At 38.3% G+C, this 24,172-nt stretch overlaps 1 long non-coding RNA gene across 1 annotated transcript in view; it reads left to right on the forward strand.

The window, feature by feature from the left end:
- Positions 1 to 24,172, forward strand: part of LOC135363884 (uncharacterized) — a 48,451-nt gene that overhangs the window by 16,128 nt on the left and 8,151 nt on the right. The window contains exon 2 of the long non-coding RNA XR_010410171.1: positions 19,092 to 19,339. This is a non-coding gene — a long non-coding RNA (uncharacterized LOC135363884). The remainder of the gene's footprint in view (positions 1 to 19,091; positions 19,340 to 24,172) is intronic.

The following is a 24,172-nucleotide window of genomic DNA, read 5'->3' on the forward strand; positions in this document are numbered from 1 at the left end:
ATATGTCATTATCTTTTGAATAACATAGACCTCTAGCTTTTGAAATCTATGTCATTATTTTTCCTTCCAATCTCATTAACTTTTACTGACTTCCCAATTCTCAGTAATATTTTAAGCTTTCAACCCTTAAATCTGTTACTATTTGGTTCACATCACCTCGCATATGTCATTGCACAAATAATCAAAACTAGTATTTAGCAAGCACTTACTATTCTTGTAGTAGGGTGTGCTTCATCAAAATGAATGTAAAAATGGGGCACCTGGGTGGCTCTGTTGGTGGCATCTGCCATTGGCTCAGGTCATGATCCCGGGGTTCTGGGACAGAGCCCCGCATTGGGCTCCCTGTTCAGCAGGGAGCCGGCTTCTCCCTCTCCAACCCCACTCGTGCTCTCTCTCACTATCTCTCTCTCTCTCAAATAAATAAATAAAATCTTAAAAAAAAATAATGTAAAAACACTTAGGAAAACATGTGCCAGCCTTTTCGTCTGGAGGCAGGAAATGACTTTATAATCATTACAGTGGTCAGGAAAGACATTATAACGTCTTCATTCCCACTAAGATGAAAGATCAACAAATTTTTTTTTTTTTAGAGATTTTATTTATTTATTTGACAGAGAGAGAGACACAGCAAAAGAGGGAACACAAGCAGGGGGAGTGGGAGAGGGAGAAGCAGGCTTCCTGCAGAGCAGAGAGCCCGATGCGGGGCTTGATCCCAGGACCCTGGGACCATGACCTGAGCCGAAGGCAGACGCTTAACGACTGAGCCACCCAGGTGCCCCAACAAATATTTTTTAATAGCAATTTAACTCCACTGTAAGGATCACGGTGTCACCTATAAGGCAATATAATAATGTTGCCTTGGAAATCATCTCTACATGGTTCCCATAGTAATGAAGTTCTGAGGATATCATTTTTACCCCTATATGCTTGTTAGTGTACATTTCCTTGGCTTACAGGAAAGCTCCATAAGGGTGAAGGTGCTAATTGCTTTTTACACTGCTCTCTCTCCAGCACTTTGAACAGTGCCTGGAGAGAACCTGTGGGCCTGTCCCCTGGCTCACACTGAGGAACCACTCTCCTCTATAGCAGAAAGAGCCTAAGCAGAAAGAAGCTACAGGAACACCATTGCCCAAAGCAAACCAAGCATGGGCTCTCCTCTAATTTTCTTGGGTTTCCTAAGTCCAGGTGTTCTGCTCCAACTAATGGGAGATGGTGACAGTTTTCTTTCCAGGTAAAAAATTTTAAAAATGTAAATTTTCTTGCAAATCATAGGTTTTGAATGTTTTTTAAGTGAATGAATAAATGGGATGAGTGTGATTTTTCTATTGTATATAATATTTTTAGGGTTTTCTATATATAGTATCGTCATCTGCAAAAAGTGAAAAATTTACTTCTTCCTAACAAATTTGGATGCCTTTTATTTCCTCTTCTTGTCTAATTGCTGTGGCTAGGATTCCCAGTACTACTTTGAGTAAAAGTGGTGAGAGTGGACATCCTTGTCTTGTTCCTGCTCTTAGAGGAAAAACTCAGTTTTTTTACCTTTGAGTATGGCATTAGCTGTGGCTTTTTCATATATGGCCTTTATTATGTTAAGGTATGTCCCCTCTACAACTACTTTGTTGAGAATTTTATCATGAATGGATGTTGTACTTTGTCAAATGCTTTTTCTATGTCAATTGAGATGATCATATGGGTCTTTTTTTACTTTCACTTGTTAAAGTAATCTATCATGTTAATTGATTTGTGAATATTGAACCACCCAGTAATAAGTCCCACTTGATCATGTTGAATGATTTTTTTAATGTATTATTGGATTCAGTTTGCTAATATTTTTTTGAGGATTTTTGGCATCTATCTTCATCAGCAATATTGGCCTACAATTTTCTTTTTTTGTGGTGTCTTTATCTGGTTTTGGTATCAGGGAAATGCTGTCCTCAATGACTGAATATGGAAGTTTTCCTTCCTCTTCTATTTTTTGGAATAGTTTGAGAATAGGTATTAACTCTTCTTTAATTGTTTGATAGAATTCCCCTGTGAAGCCATTTGGTCCTGAACTTTTGTTTGTTGTGAATTTTTGATTACTGATTCAATTTAATTGCTAGTAATCAGTCTGTTCAAATTTTCTATTTCTTCCTGATTCAGTTTTAGGAGGTTATGTGTTTCTAGGAATTTATCCATTTCTTCTAGGTTATCCATTTTGTTGGCATATAATGTTTCATAATATTCTCTTATGATTGTTTGTATTTCTGTGGTGTTGGTTGTTATTTCTCCTCCTTCAGTTCTGATTTTATTTATTTGAGTCCTCTCACTTTTTTTCTTTGAGTGTGGTTATAGGTTTATCAATTTTATTGATCTTTTCAAAGAACCAGCTCTTGTTTCATTGCTCTATTCTCTTGTTGGTTTTTTGGTTTATTTGTTTTATTTTTGTCTTTATTTCATTTATTTCTGCTCTAATCTCTATTATTTCCTTCCTTCTACTGGCTTTCAGCTTTGTTTCTTTTTCTTTTTCTAGTTCCTTTAGGTGTAAAGTTAGATTGTTTGTGGTTTTGGTTTTTTTTTTTTTAAGATTTTATCTATTTGACACAGAGAGACACAGTGAGAGAGGGAACACAAGCAGAGGGAGTGGGAGAAGGAGAAGCAGGCTTCCCGCAGAGCAGAGAGCCCGATGTGGGGCTCGATCCCAGGACCCCGGGATCATGACCCGAGCCGAAGGCAGACGCTTAACGACTGAGCCACCCAGGTGCCCCTGTTTTGTTTTGTTTTTTTGCTTCTTGAGGTAGGACTGTATTCCTATAAATTTCCCTCTTAGAACAGCTCTTGCTGCATTCTAGAGATTTTGAAACTTTGTGTTTTCATTTTCATTTGTCTCCAAGTATTTTTTGATTTCTTGGTTGGTCCATTTATTGTTTAATACCATGTTATTTAACCTCCATGTATTTGTGTTCTTCCCATATTTTCTTATGATTCATTTCTAGTTTCATACCATTGTGGTCAGAAAGACATATGATATGATTTCAGTCTTTTTTAATTTATTGATACTTGATTTGTGCCCTAACATGTGATCTACTTGAGAGAATGTTCCATGTGCCCTCAAAAAAGAATATGTATTTTGCTACTTTTGGATGGAATATTCTGAATATATTTGTTAGATCCATCTGGTCCAATGTGTCATTCAAGGCCACTGTTTTCTTATTGATCTTCTGTTTGGATGATCTATCCATTGATGTAAGCAGGGTGTTAAAGTCCTCTACTGTTATTGTATTACTGTCAATTTCTTCCTTTATGTCTGTTGATAATTGCTTTATGTATTTAGGTGCTCCCAAGTTGGGTGCATAAATATTTACAGTTGTTATATCCTCTTGTTGGATTATTCTCTTTATGATTATGTTGTGTCCTCCTTTGTCTCTTGGTGTAGTCTTTACTTTAAAGTCTATTTTAGGGACACCTGGGTGGCTCATTCGGTTAAGCATCTGCCTTCAGCTCAGGTCATGATCCCAGAGTCCTGGGATGGAGTTCTACATTGGGCTCCTTGCTCAACAGGGAGCCTGCTTCTCCCTCTGCCTATCACCCCCCCTGCTTGTGCTCTCTATCCCTCTCTGACAAATAAATAAAATAAAATCTTTTAAAAAAAAATAAAGTCTGTTTGGTCCGATATAAGTATTCCTGTATAATTTGACTCTTTAAGGGGTATTGAGATATATATATATATTTGTGTATATATATATGTGTGTGTGTATGTGTATATACAAAAGAGATATATATACAAAAAAGACTGATATATACAGAAAAAGATACACACACACACACACACACACAAAATGTGTATCTTTTTGTCTATATACAAAAAAGTTCTCCTTCTCATATAATCCATAACCTCATTCATGATTTGGGAGGAAAAGAAAGAATCAACTGTATGGTCTCCCCACAAATATTTTCACCCTGCTTTAAAAAGCAAGTAAGTTCCCAGATGTTGGAAACTTTTAGACATCCGTCATAGAAATACTGTATTTGACATAATGCACCAATGCATTTTTACAGTTAGGCATCTTCAGATCCTGGTGATGCAGCATCTTGCATTTTGAACACATGCCTGATATGCCCAGATCTTACAGTTTCTTCCACTGAGTAGAGAAACAGCACCTGCCATTAATGCTAAGTCAACAGGCTAAGTGTTCCTTGAAGAAAAAGGCTGTGACTAAATTAAAGTGTTAGCAGAGAGGAAAGGGATGTAGAAAACAGCTTTTCAGCCTAGGGGAGTGAGTAAGGAAAACTTAGCAGCAGAGGAAGAAGGTCAGATCTGTGTGTCCTCATCTCCCCACTTCAAAGGTGGAAATTCCAGAAGTAGAATTTATTAGAAACACTCAGATAAGTACAGGATAACCTGAGAACCCTAAAGATGTGACCTATATCCTGAGACGTCTAGCAAGAGCCAGCTTGGTGACATACCAATGTGGTGCAATGGTGAAAAGGATTGGAGAGATGAGCGAGCTCAACACAGTGCTCCTGCCCTCATGCATATTCCTTAGCCAGAACTTTTAGAAGGTGTTAAGGGAGCTAGGAGCCTAATAAAGGCTGGCCTGGGGTCAGGACAAAGAGCATTAGTGTATGAGGATGACTCAAATGTAGTAAGCATCAGTTGCATCATAGTGGTAACAAGTACAGGGATCCTCCAGGCCCGGCAAGATTCAGAAGATAGCATATGTGGATCTCTGGCACCATTATCACTTTCCTCCATGAGTTCACATAAGCCCCTATATGCCCAGAGGCCACGTTATGGAGATAGGAATCTGAAAAACTGAACATGTACTTGAAAGAGACTGAATCATTTAAAAGTGACACAGGGCAGTAAGATTACTTCATCAACCCCCTGCCATGTCACTCACAGGGGTAGCTCATGAGGATGAGGATGATTCAGCCAAAACTTCCATTAAGCACACAGAGCCATCCAACGTAATGTGCTTATTCTTGACAGGGCAGAGAGAGGAATGATCAACCACTGCTTGATTCAGTCTTGAGAGAGAAAAAAGAGTGAGGAAGTTTGTACCCAATCCTCTGATTCTGTGCAACTGTTTCCATCCTCACCATCTTTTTTAAACTGTCCTCTTTCAACTTGATAATTTGGCTGGCTGTAGATGGGGAGCGGTGTGGTTGAGAACACAGAGATGGCTATCTTTGATGTCTTTGATCATAGAGGTTTTCTCAGTTAAGAAACACTCCAGCAGCTGCCTGCTCTTTACCAAAAAACCAAACCACAAAACCAAAATGCCACTTTTCATCAAATGTATGAATCATTCCTTTTTTGCTTTTTATTCTAAACTCCTTCTAAAAAAGTTAAAAAAATAAACTCAACTCTTTCTAAAGTTAGTTATTGCTCTCTTGTATTGCTTTTCTTCCCTTTTTTTTTTTTTTTTTTTAACATGGTACCTATAAGAACTTGACTGGAGCAAAAAAAAAAGGGAGATGCATTATATTTAATTCTAATTAACTAGGCAAAAAATAAACAGATGATCTGTACAACACAGTAAACCATTAAAACCTAATTAACACTTATAGCCCAGTATACCCTAAAACTGCATGATATGTTCACCAATATAGACCATACATGGAGCTATGAAATAAACTCAGTATATTTAAGAGTAATAAAATCATACTGAGTATATTCTCTATATGTAATGGAATAAAACTAGAAATTCGTAACAATTAGATATTGAGAGAAAATCTTAAATACTTAGAAATTAACACATTTCTAAGTAGTTCATGGGTGAAAAGAGAAATCACAAGGGCAATTAGGAAATATTTCAAACTTTATGTTAATTAAAGTACATCATATGAGAAATTGTTTGCAGCTAATGCAGTGCTCACAGGAAATTAATATTCTTACCAACAGCTGGATAACAGAGGGTGACTGGTTTTGATCAGATTTTTTTCAAAGGTTAGCTGGCTTCTCTAATTTAGAGAAAAATGTAGGTAGAAATGTAAGCAAATCTTGAGAATATGTGTATAAAGAGGGGTTTTTTTTTTTTAAAGATTTTATTTATTGGGGCGCCTGGGTGGCTCAGTCGTTAGGCGTCTGCCTTCGGCTCAGGTCATGATCCCAGGGTCCTGGGATCGAGTCCCACATCGGGCTCCCTGCTCGGCGGGAAGCCTGCTTCTCCCTCTCCCACTCCCCGTGCTTGTGTTCCTGCTCTTGCTATCTCTCTCTCTGTCAAATAAATAAATAAAATCTTAAAAAAAAAAAAAAAAAAAAGATTTTATTTATTTGACAGAGAGAGACACAGCGAGAGAGGGAACACAAGCAGGGGGAGTGGGAGAGGGAGAAGCAGGCTTCCCGTGGAGCAGGGAGCCCGATGCGGGGCTCGATCCCAGGACCCTGGGATTATGACCTGAGCCGAAGGCAGACGCTTAATGACTGAGCCACCCAGCCACCCATGTATAAAGAGGGATTTTTAAAGTAAATGCTAGGGGGGCACCTGGGTGGCTCAGTTCTTAAGCGTCTGCATTCGGCTCAGGTCATGATTCCAGGGTCCTGGGATCGAGCCTCATATTGGGCTCCCTGCTCAGCGGTGAGCCTGCTTCTCCCGCTCCCACTCCCCCTGCTCGTGTTCCCTCTCTCACTGCTCTCTGTCAAATAAATAAAAAAAAAAAATCTTAAAAAAAAAATAAAGTAAATGCTAGGATTTTAAAGTAAATGTGTTGTAACAATAATCTGAAATAAATTCTTCAGTGTTTAAGTATCTCTGAAATTTTCCTGTAAGTCTGTGAAAAAAAATGTGATATCATACTCCATTGTTTTTTTTTTTGTGAACATTTAATGGAATAACATCTAATGCATAAAGCAACATCAAATATACAACATACAAAAAAGAAAATCTTATCTATTTACACAGCACCTAGCTTATTGTTGTTGTTTAGTGCAAACATCTCCATATAGCTAGTACTATTTACATACTAAGTTCACAGCACAAATCAAAACACGGTATTATGCAGGTTTATACAGATAGACACAAAATGGAAATTCATTGGTTTAGACACTGGATTGAATTGAGTGGAGAGGTAGATGGATTTTCTGGGTTTAATAATTAGTAAATATTGGTGATTTTTGTAAGTATACAAAACTTTCAGGGCTTTTAGGGTGCCTAAAGTATTTTTCTTTGTGCTTTCTAATATTTGAGTTCATAGATTATTAGTGAATAAGTATCACTTGTTAAGAAAAGAGGTGATTTGGACTTGTGCACAGGGCTTTTAATGTAACTTCTTTAGCTAAATTACAATTAGAATGTCCTTTTTCAGTATTTAATATTGATAGTGTACCTCTCTTATAAGCCAGATCAAAATTGTTCCTCCGTCTGATAGCCTTCCTTAAAAAAGTCCACTCACCATCCCCAAATATATGAGCTCTTGCCTTCCTGTTAGTTGCATGGTCTCTTAGTTTATTATGTCTGGTTCTGTCTTTATTTGTTCTTCCCTTATTCCTTTTTGATATATGCATACCTGTAATGTCAGGCACCCAACATACCTATCAGAGTAATTTGTACATAGTAGGTGTTAACAATAGTCGGGAATGAGTGACAAATATAATAACAGCAATTACTAACATATACCACTTTTTCCCGTGAGAAAAGGACCCAAGAAATGGAGGTGACAGACTTTCTATAGTTTATTCTTATCAACCCTAAGAAGAGGTTGAGTTTTGGGCGCCTGGGTGGCTCAGTTGGTTAAGCGACTGCCATCAGCTCAGGTCATGATCCTGGAGTCCCGGGATTGAGTCCCGCATCAGGCTCCCTGCTTGGCAGGGAGTCTGCTTCCCCCTCTGACCCTCCCCCCTCTCATGTGCTCTCTCTCTCATTCTCTCTGTCTCAAATAAATAAATAAAATCTTTAAAAAAAAAAAAAAAGAAGAGGTTGAGTTTTGTGGCTGTAGTGTTCCATGACAGCAGCTGTCCCCACGACTCCTAGGTACTAGCTTGAGAAATGCTAGAGTTTGCCTAATGTATGATATAATGCAGGGCTTAACAACTGCAAGCTAAAAACGGTTTATACATTTTGTCATGGTTGAAAAATAGCAAAAGAAAAGTAATGTGAGACATGTGAAAATTATATGAGATTAAAAATGTAGTGTTAATAAAGAGATTTTTTTAGAACACAGCTACACTCATTTGCTTGCATATTTTCTGTGGTTGTGTTCATGGGACAACAGAATCAAGTAGCTGCTGTGGTGGGAACTGTATGACTCGAAAAGCCTAAAAAATGTTCAACATCTATCCCTTTACAGAAAAGTTTGCCAATCCCTGATATAGTGAATTATCACATCAATATGAAACATCAAATTTTCTCTTTTAACGTTTATATTGTGTAAATCTGGAAAAAACAATCTCATAGGAACAATGGTTTAGAATATACTTTCCTGGGAGAGACAATGATCAAATCCAGTGCCACACATTGTTTTACTAGGCTACAGATTCTACATCACGTGGATCGCTTTGTTTCATGATCTCTAATGTTATAGTGAATTCTTGGCAGTAGTCATAAAAATATAGGGTAAAAACCTGTAGGTGGATTTGTAGAATTTCCCCAGCATTGTTTGAGTAATAATTTCCTATTGACTGTCCTACTGAGAAGAATAAATAGCATCATGTTTGAAAACAAATATGACACCTTTTTTGTAGAACCTCTTACTGTGTGGGCTCTCAATAAATATGGGCATTTCAAACCTTTTAAAAGGCCTGAGAAAATAATACAACAGTATTTGTTCTATTCTAGTGCAGGGCATGTTGTGCTCTGTGGATGATGTGGAGGGATAATACAATTGTGAATTAAAAATGAGAGACAAACAGGAAAAGAAGAGAACAAAGACTACTAAATAGGAGTTCTGAGGGGCAAAATTTCTTTCTTTTAACAAAGAAGCTATTCCAGAACGGATGTTTTTATTACCTGGATGGTTTTTCGAAAGGAAATAATGATTTGGTGTGACAGAATAGCAAGAACTCAAAAAGAAAATGGAGTGTAGCCTTTAACTACTTTTTCTCTTTTAACATCTTTTGTGGGGTTTGCAGAAGAGGCTGGAGTTCAAATCAGCATTTTCTGTGTGTTTGAGAGAAGTTTAAGAACAATGTGAAACATGTAAATATCTCCCATACTAACTTTTTTAATGACTCCAAGTAACCTGAAAATATCATTTGTAGATATGAAGTATTGAGTCTGAAATCACGAAGTAGTAATTTATTTGTAACACTCAGAACATTTCTATGTGGAATTGCCAATTCCCACATTGTCCATAATATGTTCTTTTCATAAGAGAAACATTGATCAAATCCATATGAAATAGTTATAAGTGACACCCCAATAGAGGATCTTTTCCATCCTGATATTGTTAATTATTAATAAATTAACCTCATTCAGTATATCATCAACATGCAGCTTCTCCTTTCCCCTCTTTCTTCTTTGCAGACTCTGCTCTAAACTATAGGCTGGAAAGACCCGTCTAAGAGCCTTGTGAAAAGTATTACCTGGTAGACAGAATCCTAAAATGCTGCTACCTCCCCAGCTTTCAAGGTTTCTCTCTTAATCCTCAGGACTGTGACTATGATGAGCCATGTGATTATGTTGTTACACCACAAATGGGATTTTGCAGAGGTAATTAAGGTTACTAATCAGTTGACCTAAAATAAAGAGTATATCTAGTTGGACCTAATGGAATCACAGGTGCTCTTTAAAAGCAAAAGGTTTTCTCCAGCTGGTAGTGGAATGGAAAGCCAGGGATAACGTGTGAGAAGGATTCAATCTATGGTTGCTGTTTCAAGATGGAGGGGGTGAGGTGAGAAGGAATACAGGCAGCCTCTACGAGCAGACAGTGGGCCCTGGCTGACAGCCAACAAGAAAACCTCAGACGGAGATACATTCATTAGATTACTCCTTTCTGCACATGGATGCTGCCAAGTAAGCATCATTAAAGTCTCCTCTCCCACTGCCGCCATATCTAAGTCAGAGTCTTCCAAAGAGCCTGAACTGCTGTGGAAGCTCTTCATCAGAGGTTTGAGCTTTGAAACAACCGATGCGGGTCTGAGGAGCCATTTTGAGCAATGGGGAACACTTACAGACTGTGGGGTAATGAGATACCCAAACACCAAGTGCTGCAGAGGCTTTGGGTTTGTCATGTATGCCACTGTGCAGGAGGTGGATGCAGCCATGAATGCAAGGCCACACAAGGTGGATGGAAGAGTTGTGGAACTAAAGAGGGCTGTCTCACAAGAAGATTCTCAAAGACCTGGTGCCCACTTAACTGTGAAAAAGATTTTTGTTGGTGGCATGAAAGAAGACACTGAAGAATATCTTCTAAGAGATTATTTTGAACAGTAAGGGGAAAACTGAAGTGATTGAGATCATGACTAACTGGGGCAATGACAAAAAGAGAGGTTTTGCTTTTGTAACATTTGATGACCATGACTCTGTAGACAAGATTGTCATTCAAAAATCCCAAACTGTGAATGGCCACAGCTGTGAAGTAAGGAAAGCCCTATCCAAACAGAGATGGTTAGTACTTCATCCAACCAAAGAGGTCGTGGAAGTGGTTTTGGTGGGAATGACAGTTTTAGTTGTGGAGGGAATTTCAGTGGGTGAAGTGGCTTTGGTGGTGGATGTGGTGGCAGTGAGGATGGCTATAACGGATTTGGTAATGATGGAAGCAACTTTGGAGGTGGCAGAAGCTATAATGATTTTGGCAATTACAACAATCAATCCTCAAATTTTGGACCCATGAAAGGAGGAAACTTTGGAGGCAGAAGCTCCAAAGTGGTGGAGGTCAATACATTGCCAAACCGTGAAACCAAGCTGACTATGGCAGTTCCAGCAGCAGTAGCTATGGAAGTGGCAGAAGGTTTTCATTACTGCCAGGAAACAAAGCTGAGCAGGAGAGGAGAGCCAGAGAAGTGACAGGGAAGCTACAGGTTACAACAGATTTGTGAACTCAGCCAAGCACAGTGGTGGCAGGGCCTAGCTGCTAACAAAGAAGACATGTTTTAGACAATACTCATGTGTATGGGCAAAAAACTCGGGGACTGTATTTGTGGCTAATCATATAACAGGTTATTTTAGTTTCTGTTCTGTGGAAAGTGTAAAGCATTCCAACAAAGCGTTTTAATGTAGATTTTTTTTTTTTTTTTGCACCCATGCTGTTGATTGTTAAATGTACTAGTCTGATCATGATGCTCAATAAATGTGTCGTTTTTAAAATGCACTGTGTAAAGTTAGTCTACTCTGAAGCCATCTTGGTAAACTACCCTAACATGTGCTCGCTTCGGCAGCATATATACTAAAATTGGAACAGTAAACTACCCTAACCATGTGAAGTTAGAATTCCTTCAAGGTGATGCCAGGTTCCATTTGAAATTTATTTGCAACCTGCTTGGGAACAGAAGCCAATGTCTCCACAAACCTTGGTGTAGTTGAACTGACAGTTAATGGGTTGTGATGGAGTTCACCATTAAAAGGGTCACCCAAGCAAAGTCCTGGGGTTTATTTGGTTATTAATATGATTGTTGGCACATCCTATGCAATATCTGTAAATTGAATTATGGTATCAGTTAAAATTATAGACGGGATTAAAGCTTGTGTATCATCCATTATCATGTGTAATCAATAAACGATTTAATATTCTCTTAAAAAAAAAAAAGAAGACCTCAGACCTACTGCTATGTGGAACTACATTCTCTCAACAGCCTACATGAGCTTGGAAGTGGGATGCTTTCCTAGAGCCTCCAGTTAAGAGCCCATCCCAGCCAAACCTTGACCTCAGAATTGTGAGACCCTGACCATTGAACCCAATGGAGCCCACCAGGACTTTTGATCTACAGAACTGTAAGATAATAAGTGGAAGTTGTTTTAAGCTGCTATACTTGGGTGTAGTAGTAGTAGTAGTAGAAAACAAATTCAGACTGTACCATATACTCAACTATTGATATTTCTTTTTTTTAAGATTTTATTTATTTATTCATGAGAGACAAAGAGAGAGAGAGAGAGAGAGAGGCAGAGGCAGAGGCAGAGGGAGAAGCAGGCTCCCCGTGGAGCAGGGAGCCTGATGTGGGACTCAATCCCAGGACCCTGGGATCATGACCTGAGCTGAAGGCAGACGCTTAACCGACTGAGCCACCCAGGTGCCCAACTATTGATATTTCTTATATATATTTATTTAATTTTATTTATTTATTTTGAGAGAGGAAGAGAGGGAGTGGGAGGAAGGGTAAAGGCAGAGGGAGAGAGAAAATCTCAAGCAGACTCCACACTGAAAGCAGAGCCTGACATGGGGCTGGATCTCATGACCCTGGGATCATGACTTGAGGTGAAATCAAGAGCCAGATGCTTAACCAACTGAGCCACCCAGGCACCCTTTAACTATTGATATTTCAAGATGCACACTTATGGGTATAAGATATGAATCTTAAAATGTCACTACTTAGACAACTGTCAGACACTAAAAGACCAAGTCAGGATTATCAATACTCTTTTTAGTCCTGAAGAGGACCTCTCATGAAAGCAGGACTGTTGAACTAATTTCTAATATTCAAATAGGAGGGAAATCTAATTTTGATAATATTTTTAGTGCTCTTTTTTTCTGATTGGGTAGATGAGAAAACCTTTTTTTCTTTTTTCTTGATCTCTCCCTAGCCCTCAATTTAGTAGATTCTGCTTTTGCAAATTGAAATAAAACATTTTCTAAATAGTAATTTGTTCTCCTTGAGGCTTCAGAATTCAGGAACAAATACTTTGTGAGTCTTCTAGCTTTTTTTATGGCAATGATAATTAACTGTACCAGTTCAGTACCAGAATCCATCCTCCTTTTTACCAGGACACAGTTAGATAAATTGATTATGCAACGAAGACCATACCTGGAAGTATCATACTGTATGAGAATAAATCTCATTTCATCAGTTCTGACAAGCTCACCATGAAGGAATAAAGGTTGTGCTTCACAGGTGAAACCAGTGCCCATAAAACAGTCCCAGAAAATTGGTCTGATATGTGTTCCAGAGCTTACAGGCTGTAAATAATGTTACTCCTTGACAGCCCAGAAATCTCATTGTATTTTTGGGACTTGAGGAGAGAAGAATCTACCCAAATTTATAGATTCTACTGGTAAACTCTGTTGAGATGAATTTCTTGGTCTCAGAATAAAACAGCCAATAAGAACAATTCAAAAACTGTATCTGGAATAATAGAGGTTATTGAAAATGCAATATGAGATTCTTTATGAAATTTACACAGAACTTAATTTCCTGGCATGCGTAGTTGTTCAACACTATATGGCTCTAGATGAGCTCATCTCAGCAAGGAGGCTTTTGTGGTTAATTAACACCTTCTACTACACCCACATGTCAAGATAAAATGAGACCAGCCTTCTCTTGTCTTCAAGAATAATCTTTGGGGATTATTTGTTTGGTGTTTGTTTGTATATTTGTGAGTCCAAGTGAATTGGAAAATATTTTATGCCCACTGGAGAGAACACATTTTTTTTTTTATCGCTACTAGTAATTTTGGGTATTTCTGCCACTGGAACCAGATTTAACATCCTGTTTCCCTATGTAATAGCTAAATAAAGTTTTGGCACATGTTGACTCTACATTTGTGTTAGAGTAATGTTTTCAGCTTTTTCAGAATTACACATTATCAAAAATATAATTAAATCCACTTTAGGTTTCATACCTAACTTTTCATAATTTTATTGTGATTGATGATTTTTAACTTTGGAATTTTACTCTGACAAAGTTTGCTTAACTTTTCTTTTTAAACAATTAACTTTTAAAATCTTCAAGGAAACACTGTTGTAACTTAATAATTACCTTGCTCTTGGTTCTGGAAATTTCTGTGATTTTAAATGAGAGTAAAAGATTATATTTCTCTAAATCAACTGGTTATTTTAGATTATCACTCTCTTTGAACCTAAAAATCATATCTGTTTCTTGGTAATTTATTGTTTCCTTGCTTGTCTTAAGTTTGTAATAGTGTTTTCCAATCAGTAAATTCATTGATAACTGATATTTACACTCACTTATAGTTATTTTTACATTAAAGAAACCTGAGAGATCATGCTTATAGGAAGTATGATGTGCTACTATTTAAGAGCAACTGTAATTGGGTAAATGAGAGCTAGCACTAGAGAAAGAGGAATAAATATCAATGGTTGAGTATAGAATGTGATCATTAGGAGCACTAGATAGTGATATTAGCAGTAAATTTTTTTTTAATTTTTCACACTAACTTTTTAGTAAATTGCACATGGGGAAAACAATAAAATATGTATATTTCTTGCTTTATTTTTAGTTTTATTACAGAATGTCTTTCGTTTTGATGTACACATTAAAACCAGTAAGGGTATTTTAAATGACTTGAATACCTAGATTACACTGTATTTTGTTAAGTGATATGTCAATTATTCTTACCTATCTTATGCTGGAGCGAGATTTTGTAAGATGGATAGAATTGTTGGTCTTGATTAGTCAATAAGTCTTCATGACCATCAGTTTTCCCCAGTAAGTCTTAGACACCAATCTATAATTTAAGTAATTACTATGGAATTAGCTTGATTGCTTAGCCAAGAAACTCTTTTAGCCAGTTACTAACAAAAACAACAACAGGATATAACTCCTTATTTTTATTTCAGAAGTAGCAATTAAATTTAGCAAATGACAGATTAAATTCTTTTATTACATGATCAATGCTAAAGCTGAGACCCTATTACAGATGACATTGAACTAGTATTTCCCAGATAAACATAGAGTTAAAGTAAGAAATTTCCTGTAAATAAAAACAAGGTATTTTACATTGTTTTCAAAGAAAATATTTTCATTCAGAAGTATTACATTTACTAAGGGATATCCTTATTTATACTTTTTACCTGAAGTCACATGACTATATATTTGGTTGGTGTTTCATTTGGAAACATTTTAGGGTGTCATTTCCTAGTTTTGATATTGGTTGACTGCATGATGAATATGGAGGAAAGTGTGTCCTGAATTTCCTTAGAACCATGGGAGAAGAAAGTTGACTAAACTATGTAGATATCTTTTTTCTATATACATATTTTTGTATTTGATGCACTCCTAATTATGTCAAGAACCAACATTTCCATTGTTATAAAAGCTTATTTTTCCTGTCTAAATAAGTTTTCTCAGAAGGGTGGACTAAAGAGCCTAGACAGGGTTGAAATTCTATCCTGTCCTAGAATGGTCAGTGTGAAGTAGCAAGTGAAAAATTGATTAGGTTGGTTTCAGACTGGCCATAGTATTTTAATTCAGGACTGGCTAGGGAGGCAAGGGATGATGTATTTGCTGTGGTTGTAGGGTAGAAAATTCATTATTATACAGACATGCAAAGAATGTGTGTGGCTTTTTATTTATCTATAACTGATAAAATTGTCCTGAGCCCTCAATTTACTCTCAGGAGTAACTGTGGTAGGGATCAAAACTTCAGTTTACCATTCATTGTGTACATCATTTTCTCTCAGTTTACACAATTCCTTTCTAGTTAAAAACAATTTGATTAGGTAAACATTTCGTCAATTAAATAACCCACTCGTTCTCAGGAATATTTGTCCTGTGCCTGCCCCCTTCATAAGAGGGAATCTGGATGAGGGGAAAGTTTAGGATCCATCAGATGTGTGGAGTGCCTCATGATGGTTTTTGTGTTGGTCTGACTCTTGGATTTACAATGGTTGATACTGATAACCACTGACTTGTGCTCAATCTGGTCCAGTCCATGAGAGTCTTGCTAGTGTTCATCATTGAAATCTATGGCTAAGAAATTATGGTTTGTTTATCTTGACTAAACCAGAACTTAATTGTTTCCCCTCAATTATGTACTATCTTGATCCTAGATGGCACTACAGATCCCCTATTTCTTCTGGGTGTGTCTCCCACACCCATTTGTGAGTCTCCCACATGCTTTCTGGTTGGTCTGGTCTGCCTGCACTGAAGTTTTTTATTCTAGGAGTGCTTTGATTTCCTCATTGTAACCACTTTTTAAACCACTTCCCTCCAGTGCTTGAGCACTGTTCTACAACTCTCCTCTCCCTGCCGCAGTATCAGTGTGAAGATGGTCTCAGGGTATGCAGCGGGAGATGGGCCAAAGCTCCTGCTTCTGGCTTTCCTTTCAACTTAATTAATATCCCACTTCCTGTGATGTTAACCATGAGAGGTGTGGGCAGAAAACACACATCCAACGGGTTGTTTTCTCTGCCTCTCTTCCTTCCCAATATCACCTTTCCTGGAAGAGAAAGGCTTTCTGCTCCTTCCTTTCTGAAAGAAATTTGCTGATGCCAGATCATAGATTTCCTCTTCCCTGTGGTATATAATAAAATCTTGACAGCCAGTTTGCACAACCTTGTTCTTAATATATTAATGGGAGCTGAAGAAATTTGGAAAATATTTTGCTTCTTTCGATACTCAAGCCTATCGACTAGCTGAAAAATTACACTTTGGTTTTCAAAAGCTGAACGTTTTCTTGTTTTTGGATTCCTACTGTAATCCTCATAACTATTCTGGAGGTGAATGGATGGCTCCAAAATGATTTGTTTATTCTTTCATAAAGCAAAAAAATTATTGACCATATGTTATGTGCTCAGCACAGTTTCAGGTGCTTGTATGCTAGTGGCAGAGGTGGACAATAAATGAGAGAGATAGGGAAGGTATTAGAAAGTGATAAATGCTATGGAGAAGAATAAAGCAGAGAAAGACAAGTAGAATTGTTGGGTGGGGAAGCTGTGCTATTCTCCATAGTGAGGGAAAGGTCTCATTGAGAAAGTGACTGCTGAGAAAAATCTGAAGGAACAGAAGGAGTTAGTCATCTGATATGTGGGGAAAAATAGCAAGTTCAAAGGCTTAAGAGCAGGTAGTGTGTCTGCTTGGAACAAGAAAGTAGTAGGAGATGAGGCACAGAGATAATGAGCAGTTAGAATATAGAGGGCCTTGTAAGTCAGAGTTGGACTTTGATTTTTACTCAGGGTGGGTCAGGAAGCCATTGGAGGTTTTTAAGTGAGTAATGACATGATCTGAAGCAAGTTTTTAACAGTCTGTAGGAGAGTAAGCAAGAAAAGGAGACCATTGGAAGTTATTGCTATAATACAGATGAGGGATGATGGTGTCTTAAACCAAGCCTCTGGCTGTGAAGAAGTGGCTAAATTCTGGCTATATTTTGAAATTAGAGACATCGGAATTTGATTACAAACCAGATATAGAAAGTAAGAGAAAGAAAAGAATCATGGCACTGAAAACTTGAAAAATGGAATTGTACTCAACTAAAAGTAAAATGAGCACATTTGAAGTAAGGGGGTGGGTGGATATCCGGAGCTTAATTTTGGACATGATATGTTTGAAATGTCTATTAGACATCCATGAGAAGATGTTAAGTCATTAGCAGTTTGATCTATGGGTCAGCTATCCAAGAGAGAAGTTAGGTTGGATGTGTACATTCTTTACATCATTACCATATAGTCTTTTTTACCTAAGAGTAATAAAAGCTTGCCTTACTTGAGAGGAAAGAAACAAAAACAGTAAATTCAAAGAAGTTAATGGAATGCCTGAAAACCAAACCAAAAGTTCTAACTAATCGTAGATTTTAATAAACGCTTTAAACCTCTCTCCAACTAGAGATGTTTAAGTAAAAAGATTAGAGAAGGAACTTATTCAACAGTTCTTAATAATTGACAGTATTCAGATTATTTTTAAGTTTCAGTTATCTGCGTGACTTGTTCCTTCACCTTCTTCAAATCTTTGCTCAATTATTTCCCTCTTTTTTTTAATTTTTATTTTTTTTAAGATTTTATTTATTTGCGAGAGAGAGAATGAGAGACAGAGAGCATGAGAGGGAGGAGGGTCAGAGGGAGAAGCAGGCTCCCTGCTGAGCAGGGAGCCCGATGAGGGACTCGATCCAGGGACTCCAGGATCATGACCTGAGCTGAAGGCAGTCACTTAACCAACTGAGCCACCCAGGCGCCCAATTATTTCCCTCTTAATGAGGCAAGGCTGACCACTGTATTTAGATTTCAGCCTAGTTCCTTTACTATCCTCATTCCAAATCTCCTTAAACTGCTTTATTTTGTTTTTTGTTTATCAATAGCATTTGTCACTTTCTTAATATTATGTGATTTACTTACGTTTGTTCATTATTACATGGTTTAGCTTGTATATGGCTTTCAATCCTGCTGGCCTCACCTATGATTCTGGGTTTGGCAGAGGTCAGCTGGTTCCCTGAGGGCTTTGACAAACTTCATGAGGTTGCAGCCTCACTCAGGCATGTAGTGCCGTACCTCAGACTCACATCGTAAAGTCCTGTCTTAGGGCTTCTCTGACAGGGCAGACTGCCTTTAGGAAACTGCGGGGTACAAAATTAGTGTAACCTGAAGGTGGGGGGACTTGATCCTGCAGGACTATTCTTGGCCAAGGGAAGCGGGTGTGTTATTCCCTCAGGCAGATGTTCCTGGATACTTTGTACAAAGTATCCCGTTGGTTATAGAATAAGAGTGGCAGTCAATTTATTGCATCCAATAATTGATTCTTCCACCATCCTTCTTTTATTCTCCCTGTCCCTAACTTTTGTCCACTGAGATCATACTTCTAAATTATCCACTTATACTTACATAAGTCTTGGTTACAGGCTCTACTTTATGGAGAATTCAGGCACATAATTTTTTTTTTCCTTCTACCGCTTCAGCTGCCTGAAGGTAGCTGATACATCCTAAGCATCCAGAAGATTGTCTGGCATCTGACAAGCTCTCAACAGATATGTACTTAATTGAATTGAAAGTAATTTGGTTCTTTTTTTTTTTAAGATTTTATTTATTTATTTGAGAGAGAGAGAATGAGAGAGAGCGAGTACATGAGAGGGGGGAGGGTCAGAGGGAGAAGCAGACTCCCTGCCGAGCAGGGAGCCCGATGCGGGACTCGATCCAGGGACTCCAGGATCATGACCTGAGCTGAAGGCAGTCGCTTAACCAACTGAGCCACCCAGGCACCCGAAAGTAATTTGGTTCTTTAATCACTAAATCAGGTAAGGATTAGGAATTTGTGATTTTTTAAAAAAGATTTTTATTTATCCATTTTTCAGAGAGAAAGAGAGAGAGCACAAGCAGCGGAAGCAGCAGGCAGAAGGAGAAGGCTCCCCACTGAGCAAGGAGCCCAACGTGGGACTCAATCCCAGGACCCCAGGATCATGACCTGAGCCAAACGCAGACACCCAACCAATTGAGCCACCCAGGTGTCCCAGGAATTTGTGATTTCAATGCCAAAGTGAAACTATTGAAATGATACATTACCTAATAGTCGTTGAACTACGCCACAGGAAAGTTCAAATAGGTATGGCAACAGAGGGTAGGTGTTAAAGGACCTGTATTTAGAAGGCATATTGCTTGGGATGTGTGTTACCTGTTATATGTGTACATTTGAAAAATTCTTTAAACTCTCTGTATTGTAATTACCTCATCTCTAAAATGGGGATAATTATCTACAGTTCAAAATGTTGTGAAGATTAAATGAGTTGATATAGAGAGAACAGGGGTGCCTGGGTGGCTTAGTTGGCTTAGTGGCCGAATCTTGATTTTGATTTCGGTTCAGGTCATGATCTCGGGGTCCTGGAATTGAGCCCCGCTTTGGGCTCATGCTCCATGGGGAGTCTGCTTGAGGACTCTCTCTCTCCCTCTCCCTCTTCCCCTCCCCCCACTTGCACACAATCTCTCTCTAAAATAAATAAATAAATCTTAAAATATATATATGTAGGACATACAAGCCATGCAGTAACATGTTCGATTATATAAGACATACATGTTTGCAATTATTATTATTGTTGTTGCTGTTGTTATTGATTCCCACCACACATATTATGGAGACCCAGCATCAAATGAAAATAAGTGGACATCCCCAGACTTCAAGTAAATCTAACCAAAGTTTTCTTATCATTTTCTTATATTTTGCTTGTTTTTAGTTACAATTAGTATTTAGTAAACATTTAAGCGATATAGAAATATATAAAGTTCCACAATATGTTCCATTACCACAGCCCTACTGAAGTTCCATTTTATTCAAGTATAGCTTCATTTGTTTGCTAATAATGTCAGCCCAATTTATAAATGAATTAACCAATTCATGATAAATATTATCATCATAATAAATACTATATACTAATCTATCCTTAGGGCCCCAATGCAAGGTTCAGACAACTTATTTTGCCACCGTGAAGCTTATGGACAAAACATCAAACTAAATCTCAGAATCCTGAAATTTTATCATTTGTGAAATAGAGATTGCCATGCCTACCCCATCATGTTTGAGGGGGAATTGAACATCATAATATTCATGAAGGTGGCTGGCACAGGCTCTGCCATGTAGTTGAAGATCAATAGCACTAATTGAAATCAATCCTAATTGGAATAGCACTAATTAGAATCCCATCCATACCCCCTACTTCTCTGAGCTTGTTGCTGTGATTTTCTTAAGAAGATTTGAACACAAAGTTTTAGCCCAACAAATGTCTCATTAGTACTTGGTGAACAGAACTCACTTTCATGAAAATAAATGTTCCAGAGATGGGTGTTAGAGATTGAAACCTTTTCATTAACCATAACAGCACCAGTTACAGAGTTATTTCAGCTGCCTTTCAATTTGTAATTTAATTCAGTAAGTCACAATGAGAATTACTAAAAAGCAACCTAATCTGAGTTCTTTAAATTCTTTTAACTTGGCATTATATACTGAGCAAATGGATTTATTAAGAAAGCTGCTTATAAGGCATGATATCCTGATTCAGATACTAACCTGTGATTTTTAAAGCTTAAACATAATACATGCTGAGTGTGATTTTTAAGGTAATAAAGATAAGGTAATGAATGGAACACTAGACTTTGTGTTAAAAAATTAATCTCTAACTGGATGACCTGGACTTGATCTTTACTTTTTAAGTCTATAAAATGTGTGGTTATGGGGATGTAAAAGGAGATTATAATAGACATCTCCTATTTTCTTGACTGGTGTTTTTGCCAAAAAAAAAAAAAAACTCTACAAGGAAAGTCTTACATACAGTCAAGACATTATTACTTTAGGAATTGGGAACCTCTGGTTGGAGGAGCAAGATGGTGGAGGAGTAGGAGACCTAAATTTCCTCTGGTCCCAAGAATTCAACTTAGATAGGGATCAAGCCATTCTGAACACCTACGGATTCAACAGGAGATCGAAGAAAAGAATAGCAGCAACTCTCTGAACAGAAAAGAGACCACTTTCTGGAAGGTAGGACGTGTGGAGAAGTGAATCTAAGGCGATATTCAGGAAGATAGACGGTGGGGGAGGGGGCCTCCATCAGCCGCTACCAGCAAGTGATAGAGCAGCAGAACACAAAATTGGAACTTTTAGAAGTCGGTTCTGCTGAGGGACGTACTCCAGTAGCTAAGTGGGGGGTGGAACCCTCGCTGGGACAGTGTGGTCTCAGGACCCTTGGGGTCACAGGAAGACCGGGGGTGCCTGGGTGCGGCAGAGCTCCCAGGGATCAGAGTGGGGAAGCCGGCTGCAGAGAAGGAGCCGAGGAGTGGGCTCTCAGCTCGGGGTTGCCATAAACCATGATCCAGGGCACAGTCGGGCCACTGCTCCTCCAGCAGGGACCCAACAAGTGGCAGATCCGGGGAGACTCCCCTTTCTCCCCTGGGAGAAGCGGCACGGGAGTGCACCGTGGGGATCTGCTGGGTTTGGAGGCTCCACACGGAGTCAGGTGCCAGAGATAGAAACGCTCGGTGACAGGCCGGGTGAGCACGGAGGGCAGCCGGAGACTGGGGAAACGGGAGTGATTGACTGCTTTTCTCTGAGGGCTCACTGGGGAGTGGGGCCCCTAGTTCTTGGCTCTTCCAGGGCGGAGATTGGGAGGCCGCTGTTTTCACTCTCATCCTCCAAAGCTGTACGGAAAGCTTGCAGGGAACAAAAGCTCCAGAGAGCAAACCCGAGCAGATTACTTAGCCTGGACCTGGCAAGGGTGGGGCAATTCCACCTCCAGCAAAGACCTCTGAGAACCACTGCGACAGACCCCTCTCCCAGAAGATAGCAAGAACAGCCAGCCAAGACCAATACCAATCAATGAGAATGGCAGAACTCCAGCCCTAGGGAATACTGCACATAGAATTCACGGCTTTTTTCCCATGATTCTTTAGTCTTTCAAAGTTAATTTCTTTTTTTTTTTTAACTTTCTTTTTCTTTCTTTTTTTTTTTGAATTTTTCCTTTTCCCTTTTTCAGCCAACATCTTATCAATCCCTTTTCTAAAAATCTTTTTTATTTTTCATTTTTAGAGTTATATTCTATCCCTTCATAGTAGTTAACCTTATTTTTGGTATATATATATATAAGTTGTTCTCTCTTTAAAATTTTGGGATACAGTTTCTTCTAACAGATCAAAATATACCCTAAATCTCTAGTGTATGGCTTTGTTCCAGTCTCCTGCCTGATCACATTCTCTCCCTTTTTTTTTTTAATCCTCTTCTTTCTTTTTTCAACCAACTTCTTATCGTATCAATTCCTTTTATAAAATCTTTTATAATTTTCATCTTTACAGTCATATTCCATCCCTTCATCGTCTTTACCCTTATTTTTGTACATATAAGTTTTTCTTTCTTTAAAATTTTGGGAGGCACTTTCTTCTAACAGACCAAAATACGCCCAAAATGTAGTGTGTGGCACTGATCTATGCACCAGCCTGATCATATTTGATCATATTCTGTTTTTTTATTGTTTGTTTGTTTGTTTTTATCTTTATCTTTTTCTTTTTTCTTTCTTTCCCTTTCTTTTCGCCTCTTTTTTTTCAGGTCTCTTCTGATTTGTTTAGTGTATATATTTCTGGGGTCGTTGTTACCCTGTTAGCATTTTGTTCTCTCATTCATCTATTCTCCTCTGGACAAAATGACAAGACAGAAAAAAATCACCTCAAGAAAAAGAACAAGAGGCAGTACCAACTGCCAGGGACCTAATCAATATGGACATTAGTAAGATGTTGGAACTAGAGTTCAGAATGACGATTTTAAATATACTAGCTGGGCTTGAAAAAATCATGGAAGATATTAGAGAAACCCTTTCTGGAGAAATAAAAGAACTAAAATCTAACCAAGTCGAAATCAAAAAGGCTATTAATGAGGTGCAATCAAAAATGGAGGCTCTAACTGCTAAGATAAATGAGGCAGAAGAGTGTATTAGTGATATAGAAGACCAAATGATAGAAAATAAAGAAGCTGAGAAAAAGAGAGCTAAACAACTACTGGATCACGAGGGCAGAATTTGAGAGATAAGGGATACCCTAAGACAAAACAACATTAGAATAATTGGGATCCCAGAAGAAGAAGAAAGAGAGAGAGGGGCAGAAGGTATATTGGAGCAAATTATAGCAGAGAACTTCCTGAATTTGGGGAAGGAAACAGGCATCAAAATCCAGGAGGCACAGAGAACCCCCCCTCAAAATCAATAAAAATAGGTCAACACCCCGACATCTAATAGTAAAACTTACGAGTCTCAGCGACAGAGAAAATCCTGAGAGCAGCTGGGGAGAAGAGATCTGTAACCTACAATGGTAGAAACATTAGATTGACAACAGACCTATCCACAGAGGCCTGGCAGGCCAGAAAGGACTGGCATGTTATCTTCAGAGCACTAAATGAGAAAAATATGCAGCCAAGAATACTATATTCAGCTAAGCTATGATAGAAAATAGGAGAGATAAAAAGCCTCCAGGACAAACAAAAACTAAAGGAATTTGCAAACACAAAATCAGCTCTACAAGAAATATTGAAAGGGGTCCTCTAAGCAAAGAGAGAGCCTAAAAGTAACATCGACCAGAAAGGAACACAGACAATATACAGTAACAGTCACCTTAGAGGCAATACAATGGCACTAAATTCATATCTTTCAATAGTTACCCTGAATGTAAATGGGCTAAATGCCCCAATCAAAAGACACAGGGTATCAGACTGGATAAAAAAAACAAGACCCATCGATATGCTGTCTGCAAGAGACTCATTTTAGACCCAAAGACACCTCCAGATTGAAAGTGAGGGAGTGGAAAACCATTTACCATGCTAATGGACACCACAAGAAAGCTGGGTGGCAATCCTTATATCAGACAAATTAGATTTTAAACCAAAGACTATAATAAGAGTTGAGAAAGGGCA

The sequence above is a fragment of the Mirounga angustirostris genome, unplaced genomic scaffold (assembly GCF_029215605.1).
Source record: "Mirounga angustirostris isolate CCGP_5_RB_7025 unplaced genomic scaffold, mMirAng1.0.hap1 SCAF_3, whole genome shotgun sequence".
Taxonomy (NCBI): Eukaryota; Metazoa; Chordata; class Mammalia; order Carnivora; family Phocidae; genus Mirounga; species Mirounga angustirostris.